The sequence below is a fragment of the Notechis scutatus genome, chromosome 4, assembly GCF_049901735.1.
Source record: "Notechis scutatus isolate UNSWTSFEM ecotype Mainland chromosome 4, rNotScu1.2, whole genome shotgun sequence".
Taxonomy (NCBI): Eukaryota; Metazoa; Chordata; class Lepidosauria; order Squamata; family Elapidae; genus Notechis; species Notechis scutatus.
The window spans coordinates 48,268,168-48,291,382 of NC_142012.1; the positions used below are offsets into that span (position 1 = coordinate 48,268,168).

General features: G+C 35.9%; 1 pseudogene; it reads left to right on the plus strand.

The window, feature by feature from the left end:
• The first annotated feature begins 16,797 nt into the window (after nucleotides 1-16,797).
• Nucleotides 16,798-18,246, plus strand: LOC113419453 (uncharacterized; annotated as a pseudogene).
• Nucleotides 18,247-23,215: the final 4,969 nt, after the last annotated feature.

Consider the following 23,215-nt stretch of genomic DNA (forward strand, 5'->3'; position numbering starts at 1 on the left):
CACAATCTCTGAAGGCAGCAGTCCACTCCCTAATGGTCCTGCCCCCTCATATGAGTCCTTGCTTTCCTCAGCCGTCCGCACCTGCTGCCAGCTAACCACAACACATTCCTAAGAAGGAAGCAATAGCAAACCACTCCCAAAAAATCTTGCCCAAAAAATTGCAGAGGCAAATCCAAGCACTCACCAGGTATCCAAAAACTAACTTGAAAGAATGTGCACAGACACACATTTAAATTCACACACAAAGATAACAAAAGTGAATGAAATGTTCCTTTAGTAGAAGCTTTTTAGAGTCTGATTCTATTTGTGTTTTTGAGAAACAAGGGAAACTTAAAAGTTTAATATTCTTAATGATTGATATTCCCTTTTGGAATAATTCATTTGACAGACTTATTTTGACATTGTGGTATATCTGATGCATGGAATACTTGATCCCTAAACTGTCAACAGTACTGCTAAGCATGAAACTTGACTATTGGCCATAAATTGCTTGCAAAATTGGCTTTGAAACTTACATGTTCGTTGCTGCTATTGTTGGGTCACTTGTTGTAGACAAGAGCTGCAGAATGATTTATGTTTCTATGTGCAGGTATGATCATAGCTTGACTTGATTTATGACTAATCTATTTATTTTCAGCTAGACCCTCATTAGGCTGTGCAACCATGTCTCTGCCCAAGATTGTAAGGTAATTGATTCCAAAGCACTAATCTATCATTTTTTATGTATAGCAATAGGTAAACCGTAATAATCTATGATTTTTATTAATAATTCACATTGTGCTAATCTATAAAAAATTACTTGCTTTTTAAAAATATATAAATTTAATATGTTAACATTAATTTATATTCTGGATACACTAAAAGCAGAAAAGAAAGAAGGGAAAAAAAGAAAAGTCAGAAAGAAAAAATAAAAAGAAACATAAAGAAGAAACTTTCAGTTTCCTTTGCAACAAATATAAATACAATTACAAAGTTAATTCTTACTATGATTGCCAAAAATCCCCTCCTCACCCTATTCTATTATATAGCTTTTTACCTAATCATCAACACCTCAAATCATAAATTCATTTTCTTCTACTTTATGCAAAAAAATCTGTATAAGGTTTCCAGTTGACAATTAATGTGTTTTTTTTCTCTAACCAATTTAGTCATCTCTGTAAGTTCAATCATCTTTATCAACAGCTCCTCCATTGTGGGTGGTGTTGATCCTTTTCATTTTTGAGCAAAGTTTTGCTGCAGTTGTCATATATGAAAACTAAGTTGCATGACTTTTTCTAATTGCTTAGCCATTAGTCTCAAAAGTGTCTTGTTTCAATTATACTTTAATCTTTAAAAACTTCTGAATTAATGTATGCATTTGTATCCAAAATTTCCTGACTTCTTTACACATATCTAGCATGATAAAACATACCATCATATTCTTCACATTTGCAACAATGATTCAAAGGGTCTTTATACATTCTAGACCAGGGGTGTCAAACGTTGTCATGTGACATATTGCAACTATTTTCCTGTTCACTAAACTGGAGGTGGGCATGGCCAGCATGTGATGCATCCGGCCCACAGGCCATGAGTTTGACACCCCTGTTCTAGACAAATGGAGTTGTCTATTGACAAACACTAACAATACATTGTTTTACAAAAATTATTTTTAAAATTAGAATATAAAGTAAATTTCAACCCTTTCATCTACATATATTTTGATTGGTCCATTATTATATATTATAGCCAAAATTCTTAGACCAGTTTTTCATATATTATATCATTTGCATTTCTTCTTCTGTCTCATGTATCAGCAAAAGCTTATACATTTTAGTAATAATACATTCATCACTGGTACATAATTCTGTTTTAAATTTGTTCTTACTTTGTTCAAATCATCCAGTTTAAATCTTTTTGTTAATTACACTGTAGATTAAATAACCATTGACAGGAGTATCTTCTTTTATCAAATATTTTTTATTTCATTTTACAATATCCCTTGGGACAAGTCAAATACATCATGTTAAGTTAACCATGTATGTTTACTTATCGCTTGTCACCTATCACTTCTCAATTATATCGTTTCTTGCACTGAGAGCCACAGAAGTATTTTTCAGCCGAATCTAAGTTTATATATTCCATACTGACATAATAATCACCTGACATAATAATCACCTGACATAATATCCTTAACTTACCTTAACTTTACCTTAATTTTATCCAGAGGTGGTATTCAGCAGGTTCTGACCAGTTCTGGAGAACCGGTAGCAGAAAGTTTGAGTAGTTCAGAGAACCAGCAAATACCACATCTGATTGGCCCCACCTCTATCTATTCTCTGCTTCCCGAGTCCCAGCTGATCGGCTGAGTCTTCTTTTGTTGCCCTGCACAGGAGAATGGAGCTGGAAAGCAGGTTAGTGGGGTGGGGAGGAAATGGAGATTTTACAGTATCCTTCCCCTGCCACGCCCACCAAGCCACACCCACAGAACCGGTAGTAAACATTTTTGAATCCCACTACTGATTTTATCATATGATAAATATTCATGCCTTCTGAAACTCAAATCATGATCTTCTAAAACCGATAACCTTTTATTTCTTAACAACTTTCATCCAAACCAAATAGCAGGCAGCAAAAGATACCTGCTCTTCCTCTTTTCTTTGCATTATGTTATACCTTATATGTGACTTATATGTGAAATATATCTAAATTTGTATGGCAGGAGAAAACACACTACATTTTCCTGGCATTATTTAAATGGTACATCAGTTGTCAAAGCAGGTATTGTGTGAAACAACATTCCAGGTAAAACATTATCTTAATCACAGAAAATCTGCCTAACAAGAACAATTGTAATTTATTCTATTTTAGCACATTTTTAACCTCATTCCATAATTTCACAGTTATTTTGAAATAACATACACCTCGTTTTCATAGCTATACCCATATCTTTTAACTTCTCCTTACGTTTAAAACTTATTCTATTTACCAATTCTATTTGAACTTGTAGATTCATATTTTTTAACATATTTGTATTCTCTTCATTAATCTTGAAACCTACTAGTGACCCAAGCAATTCTTGTCTTTCAAATCTAGTTCACTTGAAATCTTTCATGAGAAAATTCTCTCTTCAGTGATCTGCAAACTTCCATACTTCAACTTAATAAGGTCATTTTGAGGTCCAGTCATGGACTTTTTTTCAGATTTGCAAATGTGAGTAGCCAGGAGGCTTCAGAGTGCTAGAAAAAATGCATATCAAACAAACTTGTTGGTAATAGATGAGGACTGATTTGAGGCTTTCTAGTCTCATACAATTTAATAATCCCCTCTAATACCTTAGATGTCTTGAGGCTGAAAGTGCTGCTGGTGCAGACTGAGATGTCAATAGATGTAATTGTGAATACAGCCAGTGAGAGCAGCTGACAATGTTTGAACAAAGAAAATGTTAAAAACCTCATTATTATCATGCAGAAACAAGGAACTGGAAACACCTATTTTGTCTAAACAGTAAGAATTTTTTACATCTCACTGCCTGAAAATTATTAGATTTTAGATTAAAGTTTGTATAACAAAAATACTATTTCAGATTTATTAGATCCCATTGCGTTTCTATAGAAAAGAAATAAGTAAATCAGTGTATTGTTGAGGATGCAACCAGAATGACACTTAATTACAATACACATACTTGCAATGTCCTCAAACTATTATGTTCTGGGAAGAAGTGATTGCATATACAATATTAATTTGACTCTAAAACAAAGTTTAATATATTGGGTGCATACTTTATTTCGGACCACATGGAAATTAAAAGTTTGATAATGAATAATTCTTGTCAAGAAGTTATTTCTTCAATAGTGGAAAATGAATTTATGGTCCAATTATCCAGTGGATTAAATGGTATTTGCATTCTTGGAACATGCTACATGTAGACATAGATTATGACTGCACAATTTTGTTAGAATGAAATATGGTTATTTCTCGTTGAAACTTATTATATGAGTATACACTCATGTACATATCCAAAAACAACACAGAAAATATTTAGACTACCCCATGTTAGGTGTATTATTCACAGCACTGGCAGATCAAAAGAAAAGAGGGGTAGCAATTTATGTAAAAAAGGGGATAAATGCAAAACAAATTTATGCAGATGAACAAGGCAGAATTTTAATGATACAAATCAACTTATATCAAAAGCAATTAATATTGGTGGGGATATATGCCCCTAATGACAATCAGAAGAAGTTCTATAAGAGATTATATGATAAAATAATTTGTGTAGGTCAAGAAAATATTTGCTTAATAGGGGACTTCAATGCCATTGTAGACATAAAAAGGGATTATGTTAACATGGAAGAGATTAGGAAGAAAAAAAAGAGAACTCTACCAAAAACTTTCTTCGATTTAACGAAAGAGACCAACTTGGAAGACATATGGTGGAAGAGAAACCCAAATGAGAAGAAATTTATATTCTATTCCAGTCCACAAAAATCCTGGTCAAGAATCAACATTATGTGGGTGAATGGGGCAATTAAGAAAGATATTAGTGAAGTAGAAATAATGCCCAATATATGGGCCGACCATAGCCCGGTGAAAATTACATGGAGAGGTCAAAACAAAAGGAAAAGGAAATGGATACTAAACTCACAAATAACGAAAGAAAAAGAATATATTCAAAGAATTAAGGATGAATTAGAGATATTTTTTAAGGTTAATCTAAAACAACACACTAGTTTACAAAATCTATGGGATACCACAAAGGCTTTTGTGAGAAGTATATCAATAGCTTATATAGGTAAGAAAAACAAAGAAAAATGGAAGAAACAGAATGAATTACAAGAAAGGATTAAAAAATTTGAACATTGATGTTTTATGATGTAACAAAGGAAACTCAATAAAAGCATATTAAAAAAAAAACAATGGAGCCACTTCACTAGCTTGTCAGTTCCCTAGGGTTCACAAGCATGATGGCACAAGCAGGTTTTGGGGATGTTCAGAAAGTCAGAAGCAATGATGCTAACCTAACCTCAGGGACAGGATAATTTACAATGAAGGTGCCACAGTCAAAATGTCCTACCATCTGAATCCACCCAGCATAGTTCTCTAAATGATAGAACCATAACATGCCATGCCTACTAGTTCTGGTGAGACAAGAAGATGTAATTGGGGGGAAGTCACTTAAATAACCTGGTCCCATGTCATTCTTTTAAAACCAAAGCCAGTACCTTGAATTAAACCCAAAAACACTGGCAACCAATATAGCTCAAGGAGCAAAGTGTAATGTGTGTTCTATGAGAAACATACACAACTGGCTATGCCACCATATTTTGCATCAGTTGAAGTTTCTGGATATTCTTCAAGGGAAGTCCTTATATATACAATTTATCCTGTTGTATTTGCATTGTTTTTTGTTTTCTTTTTGTTTTCTTTTTCTTATTTTCTTCTGTTGTTTTATTAAATATAAATCTCCCCCTTCAAAATAATAGAAAGTTATGTAATAGGAAACGATACCAGTAGGACCACATTCACCGATTACAGCAAAATAAACATAAAAACATCAAGAGATTAAAAAAAAGAAATTGTCAACCTCTGCTCCAAAGAGTGCAATAGAAAACCATGAATATTTCAAGGCAGCCTTTCAGTGCAAAATCCTCCCTGACAAACCTGTTTCACTACATGAAACAAAATGCATGTCATTCAGCTCTCCTGAAGGACATTTACAGATCTAATTGAGTTGAATGGCATCACACTGGATGACTAGAACATGTTTTAAAAGTCAAATAGTTTCTGAAATCAGTAAGAAGCATGAATCAATTTAAAAAGAAATGGAACTTTTATCTTAAATAAGCTATTCTGAGCTGCCTTGTTTGCAAGAACCTAAATATCATGTGGATAACTTAATGTAGTCTTAATCAAAAAGATCACTTAAAAGTTAGTATTTGCAATTAAAATAGAGAATATGCAGTCATCCACTAACTAGAAGCTTTTTTAAGGGTTCATCATGCAGAATTATATATTATCTATCCTTGATCTTACTGTACTATAGTATATCTATAACATCAATTTTCTCTTCTGTTCTTCAGAAGGTCACTGAAAGCTGTTCTACTCTAAAAGGTGATGGGGAGGTCTCTAGAAGGTGGAGCCTCCTCGCTGATGGACCGTAGATCGCGACTCTCTGCGGCTATTGTCCGTGCTCTTTCATTGGAGAGCCCCGATCATTACGATTAGGGGCTGAAGCTGCCTTGGAGGGGTGGCGGAGTAAGGGGAAGCCACAAGCCAGGTTGAGGGGAGCCGCATCTCCCCCCTTGGGCTTGGTCTTTTTACCCCTGAAGATGACTGCAGCGGTGGTTTAAAATGGCCACCCCAAAGAGGAGGACTCAGCTGGATTAAGATTTGTGCAGGAGGGAAGAAAGAGGTGGATAACATCTGAACCGGGACAACTGGGCAATACAACTAAACAAAAGTACCCTGGGATTAAGGTAACATGGAATTTTTAAGAAAAGAAAAGTGAGCAGCGAAATTACAAAGGGACAGGGGAAAAAAAGAAAATATTTTTGACAGCTAAGCGGGGCTTCGAACCGGGAAAGGAAGAAGCTGGAACTAAAGATTTAACTAAATTGGACTAAAATATTTTGGGAATAAACAGGCATAAAATAAAGCTGGACTTAAGATTGTCAAAAAATAATAATAATAAAGCTTACAAATTGGAGACTGAACTGTGCTGGAATATTGAGGTTCGAAAAACCCTAAATAAAAAAATAGGGGAAAAAGGTGAAGACTTTGTATAATGGAGAGTGCCACCTTTTGACGAAAACTTGAGCTCAAACAAAAGGGAAATCATCCTGTTTCTGAATGAACTTGTGTGAATATAACATTAAAGAAATATTGAAACAAAGTAAGAATCTTAGAAAGTGAAAGGTGAACCAGAATAAAGAAAGAAACAAGGAAAGACTGATTGTGGGATTGATTGATGTTTTTGGTATAGACCCTGGGCTGGAATAACTGAGAACTTTAGAAAATTGAAAGAAGAAAGAAGGAAAGTAAAAGTGTTTTTTGTGTGTGTGTGGACTTTAACGATCATAAAATGTGTAATGATGTGTGTAATGATGATATCTCTTCGGGAATTAAAAATGGAACTTAAAAATATGAGAGAATTACTACAGGAAAGAAGCAAATCACTTTGCTCTGTGTTAGAAAAAATGGAAATGGCGATTGAAGAACAAGAAGAGCTTCAGAGGAGGAGGAGTCGACTCAAGGAAAAGACCTCTTAAATAGACAAGTAACACAAAGAACACTACAAAGAAGTGGGGAAAGAAGGAAGGTTAAAAAGTTGAGATTTAAGAAGGCAATCAAAAGGGGGAATACCTGTGAAGTCGGGAAAGGCAGAAAGACCTAGCAGAAAAGTGGAAAGGTAGATATTAAGAAAGAGAGGGATATAAACTGGAATGAGAAAAGATATGGGGAAAAGAGGGGGAGGAGAAGCAGTAAGAAACAGGTGCATGAAATAAAGAAATGCGGAAATAGTAAAATGTTGAAAAGAAATTGTTTTTTCAGAGATAGTGGTTGATGAATTAAAAAGGGGATTCTTCAAGGTGACAAGGGGTAATAAGAATATTTCTGCAATTAAAAATATTTAGAAAATAGGGTAATATAGATACTGATAACTCTTATTAAAAATCAAGGGGGGGGAATATGCTGCGGGATCCAAATGAAAAGATGTAATGATTATTATTGTAACTTCTTAAAAATAATGGTTTATTGGGAATCAAGATGAGGGAATAAAGGTATATTTTAATCATTGAGGTGTCACATTCAAAGCAGTAAAAGGGGGGAAACCTGTACTTGTTTTGTTTTTTTTAATGTTAAAATTTGTATTAATCTAGAATTTATAAAAAGAATGTGTAATGGAAAGGGAATATGACAGACTAAAGAACCAACTAAATTAATAAGTTAACATAGACTATTAAAAGCAAGGAGAGACATTGATAACTTTTTTATTATTATTATCATTATTATTATTATTAGGCAAACACATATTGTTTATCTTTATTTTTAAAATAAATATTAAAGGATTATATTTGAAATAATTGAAATGAAACAAAAAGATGTTTCGATTGAGATTAATGAAAGAGGCTAGAATTAATGTGTTTGTTTCTCTCCTTACTGAACATTTGGAATGGAAAAGGTATTAATAGAATTAAGTATGATATGAATGTATAATTAAGTATATATGAATGTATAATTGCTGTCATATTTGTATGTAAAGGTGATGACCCAGAAATATGTTGTCCACTAAAAAGATATTTTTGTTTTTAATGTGAAAAACTGAATAAAATTTGTTTAAAAAAATAATAATAAAAGGTGATGGGGATTTAAAATAGTATAACTGCTAGGCATTTATATTTCATGGCTTTTAAAAATGAGATGAAAGTCAACAAAGGTCTCATTCAGAAAATTCAAGACTTTGACTAAATGACAGTTAATCTATAATTTGTAATCACATATTCTAAATGAAATAATAATAGAATTAAAATATTGAGCAAACAATAGCCTTAACACAATAATTTTCTGGGGGAAAAGATATAGCATTACAGTAGTATTTCTATGTTTTGAAATCAAATAGTGTTTCTAATTTGTTTTCTGGAAAGCTAAGCTGCAGTTCATTTATAGATCTATTCATTGGAAAGGATGCTACAGGTAGTTGGAAAAACTCTTTATTTTTGGCCACCATAGGTTATACGGCTGTCCTCCCAAAATATTTTTAAGATAGTTAACTGTAGATTTATTATTTCCAGGATTTTTTTCTTATGAAAACATATTAGGTTGATACTTATTTTTTTTGTGTGTGCTTGTCTAACTAACTAAAAACAATTCTTCTGGTTTAAAGTCTTTTTCAGACTAAACTAATGCAATAATAAGTAGACCTGAGAATCTAAGAATATAACATTTTCAATTGCAAAGAGAATTAGGATAAGAATATATAAAATAGGATGTAGAGAAAGACAGAGAGACAGAGAGATGAAAACAGTATTTATTTATTTATTTATTTATTTATTTATTTCAGAGTGGCTTGCTGTTGGATTTGACAATCCATCCTGGCCTTTGAGGGGTGCAGTGGGCCTCCTCTTGCTCTTCCATGTTGATTCAAAGCCATATTATCAGTTGATTCATTGTTGATGAGGCTTAACTTGGGACATGGCTTGAGATTCCAATTTATCTTGATTAATTATTTTCAGCAAGGATAGGGACTAACCAACCTTAGATTTTGGATAATTATCTAGTTTTATTTTTATATTTTGCACAAATCCTTTTAAAGGAACTATCGCTTATCCATCAAATTTTGACTAGAAAATACTATAAGAACCTGGATATTTTGTTTGTCTCATCATGCCAACGTTTACTTTTTATGTAATTCATGAGGTAGCCAAAAAAAGAACTAGGGCTTTTTCTACATCCTATTCTGGATTTGACCTTGATTGATATTCAGGAAACATCTGAACATCTGAATAAAGGAGATTCTTGATTTGAGAAATCAGATTTTGCTAGTAGACAACAATATTCAATCTAGGCATCATGAATTTTTGAAGAAAAAGATAATCCTTTAATGTTTATATTCTCCAGTATACCAGAGCCAATTTGCCCCCTGAGGCAATTGGCTATTATACCATTTTTCAGATCATGACTTCTGTTTCAAGAAATGCATTTGGTAATTTCTAAGTTTGAATGAGTCCATTTAGCAGCCCATACAGTAACCCAGTTTCTGAATTCATCAATGTTTTTGAAGGCTTTGTTCCTAAAGAACTAGTTTTCGCAGTCACAGGCAACATTCATGTTGAAATTGTTAAAGAAAATGTTGCTGTTGTTTCCCATTCAGCAGAGTTAAAATCTGAGGAGTCACAGGAAGAACCAGATAGGTTCTTTTTTTTTAAAGGATAGCATTCATGGAAATGAATATATTGTCAAGCACCAGCAAAATTAGGAGGTTCAGGCAGTTCAAATGAGTATAAAGATTTATAGCAAGCTTAACTCTCTACAAGAATCTGGCCCAAGTGACCATTAAGGGAATACGTGGAAGTTATGAAAGGAATTCAAGGTGGACTGGACTTAGATCACTTGCAGGTGGGTAGGGACTCATGACTTATGATGTGTTTAACCCCTCTCTCGGGTTCAGCCTGGTTATCTCCTACATCCATGTAGAAATGGAACTGTAGACAGTTAAGAATGGAAATGGTGTTTTCCCTTGTATGCAATTTTTTTTCAATTAAGACAACGTCTTCTGCCAAACTGAAGCAAAGTTTTTTAAATTGGGTAAATTAGACAAAATATTGCCCCCTTCCCTTACCAGCATCTGAGCAAAGAATACTAAAACCAAATTGGCAGTTTTTAATAATGTGATTAAAGACTTGAATAGAATTAGTAAAATAGGCAAATCACTTTGAGGTTTCTATTGTCAGTTCTTTGGAAAGAGACCTATGTCAAAGGATTTTGAATATATCCTTTTAATTTTGAATATATTTTTATAGTGTCCATCTTAAATCTTAAAATGTTGCTGTGGGGCATCCAAGACAAGGAACTCTGGTTCCTGGAATAAATTATTTGATATTATCTTTCTTCAGAGCAGGATATTATGCCAAATTTCTTTTAGATGGTTATTTTGTGAATATCCTGAATATTACCACCCCAAAACATATAAATCATATACAGCCATGACAAGTGGGTTGCCAAAATGCCAAAGTGGGTTGAACTGCAAAAGCAACAGAAAATATGAGTTACTTCATCTTATAAAAATACAAAAAATATTCTGGAAGATGTTTTTGGGGGGGAAGTGGTGTCACTAGATTGACTGTAATTCCCAGTAACTAGGGAAGTTACTTAAGAATCCAATTTCTAAACCAGAGATAATCATTTCCTCTGTATTAAAATTATATAAATTTATTATAATTATAAATAGAAGAAACAATTGGCAGAGAACATCAAGAATAAAGCCCGGGGGAGGGGATAGAGGATACCAAAAGTTAGATCCTTCAAAGTAAATGGAAAGAGTGCAAGAAGAGGTTCCTTTTGTGCAGCTAAATGCAGAATTTCTTCCTACATAACACTTCATAATTGGCAAGCTAAATGCTAGCTACCTTTTCTGAATAGAAGTATTACAATGTTGTGTCCTAGGTCAGTGGTCACCAACCAGTGGGCCAGGAACCACTGGTGGTCTGCGAGAAAATTTTGATGATCCGCAGAGAAATGTCACCCCAAAGCATCTCCCAAAGGAATTAATCCAGGATGCACGGGAACACAAGGCTGCGCCACCCACATGCCCTGTGGGGACACAAAGCTTGCATCACTTGCATTGTGAATAACACAAGGTAGTGAGGGGAGGGGGGGAAAGGGTGGAGGGGGGACTTGCCCCACTCTCTCCACACACCTGGCCTGGCCACTGGGCTGCTTCTTTCTGCTTCTTTCTTCTGCTTTTGGCTGCATGCAAGAAAAACTGAAAAAGTGTTTCTTTCTCTCCCCCAAACTCTGCCAGAAATGAGTCTTTGGGACCGTGCAAGGTATCCTGCTCCAAGAGGCTGCACCGGCGCGACAAGTCTCACAAAGAATCATTTCTGGCAGAATTTGGGGGAGAGAAAGAAAGACTTCTGCTGCTTCTGCTGCTTTCCTTGCATGAAGCCAAAAGTCTCTCTCTCTCTCTCTCTCTCCCCCCCCCCCAACCCAAGAATGGAGCTGGAGACGGTATCCTGTGATCCCAAATAAAGAATGATCGATCAGTAGGAAAACAGGTGGGAAATTTTCCTGCAAACTTTTTTGGGGATTTTCCCAAGTCTCTGGTCTGTGGGATTTAAAATTATGAGTTTGGTGGTCCCTGAGGTCAAAAGGTTGGCGACCATTATCTTAGGTAAGCCACTTTAGGAAGGAAAAAAACTCTAATGCATTTGTTTGGCCAAGAAATAAAACTGTTTCAGATGAATGTTTCTATCATTCTTGGATTTGATAACTTTGATTCTATTTCCAGGGACACGACAAACTACTCCTAAAACTAAAATCTTACGGTCTCTCTGGACACCTGCATTACTGGATAGAAGCATTCCTGTCAAACAGACAACAAATGCTCAAAATTGGGAGCGTCCTATCAAATTCTGTACCTGTCAACAGTGGTGTCCCCCAACTCTTTTCATACTCTATATAAATGACCTCTGTGATCATATTAAGAGCAACTGCATTCTCTTCACTAATGATGTAAAGCTATTCAACACCACAGACAATCCTGTTACCCTTCAAAAAGACCTTGACTGTGTATCAGAATGGTCAAATAAATGGCAACTTCAAATCTCAACAAATAAATGCTCTGTCCTACATATTGGCAAAAAAAATCAGAAAATAAAATACAGGCTGAATAGTCAAGACCTTGTTGATGATCCAAGCTCTGTAAAGGACCTTGGAATACTCATCTCTAATGATCTAAGTGCTAGAGCCCACTGTAACTACATAGCCAAAAAGGCGTTAAGAGTTGTTAACCTAATCTTACGCAGCTTTTTCTCTGGTAACATTACACTACTAACAAGAGCATACAAAACATTTGCTAGACCAATACTCGAATACAGCTCATCAGTCTGGAACCCACATTACGTATCTGATATTAGCACAGTTGAGAAAGTCCAGAAATATTTCACAAGAAGAGTTCTCCACTCCTGTACTCGTTGTAGAATACCTTATGCCACCAGACTTGAAATTCTAGACCTAGAAAAGGAATTACGCCGTCTTCGGTCTGATCTAAGTATGGTATATAAAATCATACATTGCAATGACTTACCTGTCAATGAATACTTCAGCTTCAACCATAACAACACAAGAGCAAACAATAGATACAAACTCAAGGTTAACCACACCAAACTTGATTGCAGGAAATATGACTTCAGAAACAGAGTGGTCAATGTCTGGAATACTCTACCTGACTCTATGGTTTCTTCCCCAAACCCCAAAAACTTTAACCTTAGACTGTCTACTATTGACCTCACTCCTTTCCTAAGAGGTCTGTAGGGGGCGTGCATAAGCGCACCAACATGCCTACTATCCTTGTCCTATTGTTTCTTTTATTTTTATTTTTTTATATGTATCCATGTATTCATAACTATGTTTTTACTTATACCTGTTATCTTGTAAGCAATTGACAAAAATAAATAAATAAAAATAAATAAAGGAAAAAAACTCTAATGCATTTGTTTGGCCAAGAAATAAAACTTTCAGATGAATGTTTCTATTATTCTTGGATTTGATAACTTTGATTCTATTTCCAGGAACAGATTATGAGAAAAGTTGTACTGCTCTTTAACTGGTTGCCCAGAGAGGAAATTACAAAAAGCTGATCTATTCCTTGACCCTTCATTTCACTGTGGTCATAAGCTCCATTTTTGATGAAGCTGTATTCAGTTCACCATTTCTTCCTCAAAGTCTAGTCATGGAGAATATACCTGTTATCAAACAGCTACTCTTCCAAATGTATATGCAGAGTTGGTAAGATTGATACTGGAGAAGTCTAACCTATGTTGGGAATTGTTTGCAACAGTTTACAAATTGTTAGATTTATGGTGTAGCAGAGCTTAAAATAGTAGCTACTGTTACAATGAAAAAATATGATGTTTATTAATTATAATATACACAATTCCATCACAACTGCTAAACAATTTTGCTTCCTCTTATAATTTGGTAAACCATTCCTATCAGTTTCTATATGGTGAAGAATATTAGGTGCCTGGGAAATTGGGAGGGGGGAATTCTTAGCGAGTGGTAGATTAGACTCAACAACATTCTTCTCAAAAGTCAAGGACGTGTCATCCTGCATCTGGATGGGAATGGGCAAAGGTTTGGCTTTGGATAGAATGACATTTGATTGGGCCATGTGATGGACTGATCGGTGCAGGGAATGGATCTTTAATTTTCACTTGTGGAAGGGAAAATCCAGAAGTTTCAGATTCAGGTATTCCCAGATGTCCCAACATGACTTCTTTAATAAATTCTTACTTGGATGGACTTTGTCTCTGAGTGCTGAATGGAGTTAGGGAGTTTCTTTGGAACACTGACCTCTACCTTACTATAATTAAAATTTCAAGTTTGTGATATTTCAACAACAGACAGTGTTTAATCTGTGTTATATCATAGCTTCGTCTCTTTAGCAAGGAGATTCATCAATTGCTTTATACACATATCTTTTTAATGTACTCCACATCTCCCAGGACTTAAATTTACATAGTCTTATTCCTTTCTTTGTCAATCAATACAGCACATTTACATGTTCAGAATTTGGTTGCATCTTATCAGCATGTTTTTTTCATGGCCAGCATAGTTCCACATGGTCCCTAATCAAAATGCCACCATGTTTAAATTTAAAACCAATAAAACAGAATTCATGATTCATATTGATTTTGTTTTTACTTTGGGCAGTTGTTCTAATGATAGTGTCTGCCTAATATTAAAAAAAACATTAATTTAATGCAAAGCATCATGTTCATTGGTATAGGTACAATACAGTAACACCAACTCAGTTTTGTCAATACAGTTAAGAGATCAAATTGTTTGTACTATGAAAACAATAGTATGTCAAAACCAATTTCTGTATTTTCCTAAAGTAGGAGCTTATATGTGTTAGCTGGTAGATAGGCTTTAAAGAAGTTTGTTGGATTATATCACAATTGTAAATCATGGCACATTTTAGCAAACTACTCCTAAAATGCAACTCTAATAATCATGCTGGCAACTCATATAATAAACTAACTACTAATACTTGGAATCAATTCATGATCAAAAAATTCTAAGTTGACATGTAATTTAAGTACATTTGCCAGGATTCCCATCTGGCAAGTTGGAAATTGCTATGACTTGAATACTGAAAAGAATGTTACATATGATCAAGTTTCAAACGTATTTATTCCATCCCTAATTGCAAGAAAGAAAAATGATTATCATTATTTAATTCTTTTTAGGAGGTTTATAATTCTAACAACAAGAGAGTGCAGCTTTGGCTACATTGTTGAGAAGACTTGGGGAACTGAAACTCATACATCTTAGATAACAGTAAAGTGGGTCACTTATTTGTTGTTGGGTGCCTTATTCTGTCTATATATATTCTGGCTACCAGTAGTCAAAATATACTGGAACTATGTTTTCATTTCCAATAATTCTTCACTAGGAGAGAAAATTATTTTTCTTTTGACATTGTAAAAGAGGCAGCTTTCTAAAACCTGGAGTTTGGGAGGAACAAAAAAATCAAAAGCTTTTACTGGAATACATTTTAGATAGGTGCTAGGACTGTGATGGCAAACCTATGGCACGCGTGCCACAGGTTGCACGCAGAACCATTTGTGTGGGAAGGCGAGCTTGAGCCAAACTTACCTGCATTGTGCATGCAGGCGCCTCCCAGCTTGTTTTCGGCCTCCCAGAGGCTTGAGGGAAGCCTCTGGAGCCTCAGGAGGCCGAAAAACAGGCCTTCTGGAAATACCAGAAGTGGCTGTTTTCAGCCTCCAGAGCACCTCTGGAGCCTGGGGAGGCTGTTTTCGCTCTCCTGGGGGCTCAAGGGAAGCCTTTCAGCACTTCTGGTATTCAAAACAAATAGACTTAAAACAACCTCCAGCTCACAAGCAAACCACATGCAAATGACTAAAGATCAAGATGTTTTGTAATAATTTTTACTTCCTTCCATCTGAAATAAATTAAAATATTTTATTAAATACTTTACAAATTATTACAACTTTAACTGGCTGGGTTGAATGAGTTAATCCTGGGACAGGCTATTTGCAGGTGCTCCACCAATTTAGGGAAGACAAACAGTTCCCAAGTGCAAATGTTCAGTGCAAAAGTAGCATTAAGGCTGAAAAGTGAGAAATGACACACATACCGGAGCTGTAAATTGCTTCAAAATACGCTCTAAATTGCTACATTCCTGACACTTGGTTTAAATTAGAATTCTGCAGTTAGGTGTTTTTCTCCTGGTACACATTATTACCCTAAAACAAAGTACCACAACATGACTGGAGCTCAGAAAATGGCACAGTGTAATAATTTTCTCAGCTCAAATTATTAAATAAAAAAACAAAAAGAGCAGTTCAACCTGCTTCTTGTTGTTTATGTCATTGTTAAAGGTTGAACAATTTGGCATAGGAAAGCCTTACTTGCTAATTAAAAGGCTAATATCATTTCATAAAGAGTCTAATGTTGCCAGGACAACAAAAAAATTTCTTTTCCTCATAATGAAGGATATCAAGGAAAGCCACAGGGAAAATCAGAGAGGATACTAATTGAATGCTTAAAAATAAAAATGCTGCATTATAGCTCATCATACTTTGTTATTGTCCTACATATTGTAGGAATTAGTGTTTTACTGCATAATACTACAACAGAGGGAATTATTTAAATAATCTATGGCTTCCACTGAAAAAAAAGCTGCTTTGTGACTCAATGAAAATAAATCAAGAGAATTTATTATGAATCAATGGAACAAAAATCTCTCTAGTTCATTCAGCATGTAATTACACTTTCTTTAAAAGTGCCAAAGAAAGGATTTAAATTTATCACTGCTCATTAAGCTTGGAAAGGACTCTGTTAATTGGATGTCGACCTTCTTAATTCACTCACATGTTTGCTGACAAAAGAAGACCATTTGATTTAAACAAGACTGCCAAACTTTATGTATTTACCTACCTTGCTAACCTTTAAAGTTGTAGGTAAATTATAGGAATGAAAGATGACAGAATGTAATAACATTTAAAGATCCTGCAAGATTATGCTTCACTGAAATATGAACTGAATATTGGTTGTAAAATATTTGTTATGAATATTCAAAATGAAGAGATTTCTGGAAAGATCCGCTTCACTCCCAAGGATTTTGGGAGGCAGCAGTTAGAGAATCTGAGGAAGAAAGAAGTGGCCGAGCAACAAAGAAAAAGGAAAATGGAAGAGGAAAAGAAACAGCGATTAGAGGATTACAGGTTAACAGAGTTGAGGTCAGATGAAACGTAAACGTGAAGAGCACCTCCGAAAGGTGTTGCAGGCTCAGAAGCAAGTTGAGCAGTTAGAGGAGGAAAATAAAAAATGACTTGAACAAAAGTTGTTGGCTCAAGATGAAGAGAAGAATGAGAAGGTCCTAGAGGAAAAAATAGGAAAAGGCAAAATTAAGGGCATTGGCTAAGAAGCTTGAAGAACTTGAAGCCTGACGCAAGCAAGAGGAAGATGCCCGCAAACAGAGAGCACTGCAACTGGAAGAACATAGACATAAGTGTCAGAGTATATTCTTTAACTGGCAGAGACATGGTTAACAAAGTGAGCAAGTGAGTAAGCATGGCAACAGACCAGCCAATGGGAGCTGACAGCCTGGGTGTGGTTTGGCTCTGTGTGCTTTGCTGAGAATTGAAACTGAAACTACATATCTGTTCTGAGCTGCTGCTGCTTGTGTTTTTGCTTATGTTACATTGAAAGAATCTACAAATGGTATTGTAAACTTTCCTCATATTATTATGTTTATAAAGAAGTTAATGATCCTGCTGAATCAGTCATCTGTGTTTTCTGGACTTAAATTTATGCTGCAAACTCTAACAATAAGGAACTGATACAGAAGAAAAGAGAGGAGGAACAAGAAAGGGCAAGAAAGATTGCAGAACAACACTAGGCTGAGAAAACAGAACTGTCTGCTAAGAGAGAACTGGAGAAGAAGCAAGAGCAGGGAAAGATCCAGCCAAAGTGGAAGCATGAACAGCAAGAAAAAGAAAAGGCTGCATGCTTGCAGAGAGAGGTTTTATAAGCAACTAAAGAAAGAGAGGCTCAGGAAAGAAATGGAGGGAAAAGAGTGGAAATTGCAGGAGCAATGGAAGCAAGAAGAGGAACTATTGAAAACAACTTCAGAGGCTCAGGCAAAGGTTGCTAATACAGTAAGCAACTAAATGTAACTGTGAATATTGAGCACTCACCAAACAACCAACCCAAGATTGATCTAAATAATTATGGAATAGATTTGAACAGTGATGATTTAACAGATGATGAGTCAGCCCCACAAAACCATCCCTGCTTGGGTTTCTGAAAATCAACTAAGCCAAACAATCCTGCATCAATATTATAACCCACCACACACCAAAGCACTCTTTGGAGTGGTGAAGAGTCCCAAGTTGGAAGAAATCTTCAATAAGTGCAAGCCATGTTATTTCAAGTGCACAAGTTCCACAGTGTGGAATTCCTCACCTTTCCAAGGGGGCAAATCTGTGACTTCTGCCTTCAAGAGGTTCTGATGCCTGTTTAGTCTAATACGTGTCTGGTTATGTTTGTCAAAGGAGAAAATGAGTTGCTTTTTAATAGTGTTGTACACTCTTTCTTTTATCCATATTAATAAATATTATACTCCTATAAAAATGAAGAGTTGGCAGCATTAGGAAAACACTTTTTAAAAGATTTAACCCAATATATTATAATGAATTATAGTGCTTGTCTTGGACCAAGGGTTGGCAAATCCCTGCATATTGGGCAAGTCTGTAGGTGAAGAAAGTAGCTATTGGCCAGCAGTGGCCAAGGAGACTGTAGATAAATTACTTCCCTCAAGACACCATGCCTTTGATCCAGTGGTAGGATTCAACTTTTTTTACCACCAGTTTGGTGGGTGTGGCTTGGTGGGAACGCATACAGAGGGTTTGATACTGACCTTCTCCTGCAATCCTGCACTCTCCCTGTGTCTTCAACAACTGGTGCACAGCAATTCGCTGTGCCACATGAAGCAGCTGAGCTTCAAAAGCAGGAAATGAAGGTCAGTATAGAGCTGTGGCAGGTGGGAGGGCCCAGCAGATGATTGTCGGAGTAAACCGGTTTTCTCACAGATGATCCTTGGAGCTACCAGTTTGGCCGAACTGATATCAGGTCAAATGTGGGCCACATTTTTCTGACCACTGCCTTTTTTCCACATTGTTGTTTTGCACCATTTGAGCATTGACATTTTCTTATGTTATTATGTTTGGGAACTGAGTTGATTACTTTACCGACTTCCCCCAATCACACACACACACACACACACACACACACACAGAGAGAGAGAGAGAATTGACATTTTCTTTAACATGCTGTGGTAGTGGAGTAATAATGGACAAGCCACTTTCCCATTGGCAGAAATTATTGTCTCTCCTGCCTTCAAGTTTTCAGATTCAAGCCAGATATTTTTCACACTCCTAAACATTAATTTATGCTCAAGCTCTGACAAATTGACATTCATATGTACTTTGATAAAAGTGCTAGCTTCTGGTGTGTCTCTATCAAACAACAACAACGTCTGATTTATCCACACACAAAAAATCAGAGCCAAATGGGAAGAAGTCCTCATTTTAGCTAATTTGATTCGTCAAATTATATTACAGAAGGGGATTAGTTCTTTTTTAATTTTATTTATATATTTTCTCTTTATATACAATCATTTCTTAGTGAATAGCATAATTGTCTGAGTCAATTTGTTTACATAACAATATTAAGCTCCTAGTTTCTACCTCTATTATCCAATCATTGATAAAAGAAGTACCAAGTTCAAAAATATTCCGTGTCTTCTTTTTCTTTTATCTTCAGTGTTAAATCTACCAATTTCTAAGTCTAATATTTTTTTAAATTATATCTTCTTCGGTAGGTGTTTCCTTGTTTTTTCCAGTATTGTGCAAATACAATTCTTGGGGCTGTCAAAACATGTAATATGAAATATACATTCCCTTTATCATATTTTTCTGGTATTATGCCTAACCAAAAAAAATCTGGCTTATAGTCTACATCCAACATTTTTCCTAACGAGGTTGGAAAAAATGATAAAACAACATATAGATTAGAAACCAGGAATATTTTTGTTGGGCATCCTACCCGAAAAGCAGGGGTGGGTGTTGTGATTCCGGCATCTGCTACAGGTTTTTTGAATGACAGCTCCAGCGAGGAGGACTTATATGAATCAGCAAGTTCTAACGATGAGGAGGAGATGAATGCATTTGATTTGCAAGATCGGCTTGAACCTTCAAACTCCTCCACCCTTCAATTAGGTGGTCAGCCGGGAACGGGTGATAATGAGGAACCAATGATATCTTCAGGTGAAGAAGATGATAATTTGGATGATTGCTGGGTAGATGTCAGGACAAGACGTCTCCTGACAAGGAGGAACCAACGAGGATACAGTAGGAGAGCAGACCAGCAATTAGACTAATTAGTTACTCTATAAAGGGAGAGATATGACTTTGCACTTTGTCCGGAACAAAGTGTCTATTTGCAAGGAGAACTGAAGAGCACAGTTTGGAGGATTTTGATCTGAAATATCTTGTTGGGATTTGGATTTAATTCGTTGGAACTTCTACTTATTGGAATTATTTTGTGAAGGATTTTGATCTGAAGAATCTTGTTGAGTCTTGGATTTAGTTCGTTGGAACTTTTACTTATTGGAGCTATCTGTGAAAATTCCTGTTTGCTGCCTTTCTTTACAAGGACTGTTGCTTTCAGCCTTATCTGTTTACTTTAAAAGGTGGGACATAACATTTTCCTGTTTGCTGCCTTTCTTTACAAGGACTGCTGCTTTCAGCCTTAACTGTTTATTTTAGAAGGTGGGACATAACAGGTGGGATTCTACCGGTTCTGTCCGGTTCTATAGAACCCCTTGTTAACTTTCTAAGCAGTTTGAAGAACCGGTAGTTAGAAGCAATTTCCTTTTGTTTTTTTCAATCCTTATTACATTCTTGCCAGTACGCCTAGACTTCCTGTCTCCGGAGCTTCTGGGACTTGACTTTCTTAAAGGGGAAGGGTTGTTTTAAGATTTTTACACTGCTGTTGGGAGGAAATACTTCCCTGGACAATCAGCACTTTGAAGAAATAATTGAATAATGAAGCAGAGCTGTCAGAAAAAAGCTTTTAATGACAGGGAACCAAGATGAGTGACATGCAGCAAGACTTCTTGGCTAGCTAGGAAGATTGACATTCAAACATGGGTTTACATACCCTTTCTGAGTTTTGGTCTAAAACTGGTTTTTGGTGGAGGTTAATTCTGTGCTTGGTGACATTTAATCCTGTGTTTATTAATGGGACAATATTCCCTATTCAGCTTCAACAAGCAGTAGCTACTATTGTGATTTAATTATTTGTATTGTGTTTGAATTTTTTCCTGTCTCATGGTTTCTTTTTCCATCTGGAGAGGGGGGGTCTTCCTTCACTGCTTTAGTGGTATCTGGCACTGTCCTTTTGGGGTGTACTTCCAAGAGGCAGGATGCAAGCTTGGCACTGATTTTTTTTTTACTGCCTTTCTGGGGGACATGTGACCTTTCCTTAAATCTGGATGATTTCCAGGTATCAAACACGCTTTAAGAGCTTCCAAACGCAGTTCCTGCTCTGGTTTGCATTCAGTTACTGCAGAAACAATATCCCAAGAGTTATCTAGACTGTTTAAAACCAGCAGCACTTTCTGAGATTCAGGAATCTGCATTCCATACTGTTCTAACTCCACAAACAATGTTTACATATTCACTACATGCTGCTCAACCCATTCTCCCGGTTGCAGACTTGCTCTGTATAACTTTCTTGATAATTGCACAATATTGGATGCTGACACACTCACATGTAGTCCTTAATTTCTGCCAGACCCTATTTGCAATCTTTAAATCAGCTACATTGATATATTGATAATCTACATTGATAAATTGATCAAACTTAAGATGATATAAGCCATTGCTCATGTTGCCTCTGATCTGCAGCAATTAAGGGCACTTGTAGTGGGTTTTCCACAATATCTTACATTTCCTTAGCGTTCAGGAAACATTCCATCTTTGCAGCCCAATAATATAGTTCTTCTGACCCAAATGTGGCAGAGAGCTCTCAATTTTCTCAGCCATCCTGCAAAGCTTTTCTCTCTGTCTTGTTTCTCCTTTTAAACACAGACAGTCTCTCTCAGCTTAATTATAATTCAGTCTTTACATGTGTTCTGGTTCTGGCTGGGCTTGTAACCTGTTAGATTTTGCAACAGAAATTCAAGTCCAGAAAACACACAGATGAACAAGATCTATTCCAGAGTCTATTCCAGTTCATGAATATACTCTGACAGATTTCCTAAAAATAATCATACCCAGATTGATTTTTATATGTTATATAAATAAAACAAATAAAAATTTCTAACCATGTATGCATTTTTGTCCAAACTTTTTTGGTTTTGGACATATCCACCGCATGTGATAATACGTGCCCAGAGTTTGATTACATTTCCAACATTTGGTGGACATTTTTAAAAAATCTTTTTGCTAAGCTTGCCAGTGGTAAGTGTCACCTATAGCAGGGGTCGCCAACCTTTTGGACTTCAGGAACCACCAAATTCATAATTTTAGATCCCAGGGACCACTAACCGGTTCTGTGGGCATGGCCTAATTTGTGGGTGTGGCTTGGTGGTCATGTGACTGGCTGGGCATGGCTTGCATGTAAATATTGTAAATATTTATATAAATATTGAACTTTTTATAAAAAAAAAACAACTTTTACCCAAAATCAGGCAAAGCAGGCAGGCAGATTGAGTTGCTCACAGAATCACAGATTCATTCAGAGATCTATCTATCTGCCATCGGCTAGCTCAGTCTGCCACATAAAATTTGCTTGCAAGCAAACTCATAAAATTTGCTAGCAAGCAAACTCACAAAATTAACTCACAACAAACCACGCATGTAAATATTGATTTTTTTATTTAAAAAAAGAGCAACTTTTACCCAAAATCAGGCAAAGCAGGCAGGTAGATTGAGTTGCTCAAAGAATCACAGATTCATTCAGAGATCTATCTATCTGCCATTGGCTAGCTCAGTCTGTCACATAAAATTTGCTTGCAAGCAAACTCACAAAATTAACTCACAACACATCATGTATGCAAAGATTGAATTTTTTATAAAAAAGACCAACTTTTACCCAAAATCAGGCAAAGCAGGCACATTGAGTTGCTCACAGAATCATTCAGTGATCTATCTGCCATCAGCTAGCTCAGTCTCTCAAATTTGCTTGCCGTGAGTCTGCATTGAATTTGCTTGCAAGCAAACCTTTAGTCCTAAGGGAGGTTCCACTGTGCTGAGCTGAAGATCTAAAGACTAGCTAGAAATCAAGAAATCCAACCATTTCCTGCTTCCTAGCTAATCTAAATCTCCTGGCACAGCAGAACAGATGATGGTTGGAAAAAGGAAAAATAGCAATTTAGCAGGCAAGTTTACCGGGTAAGGAGTGAGTGAGCGGGGAG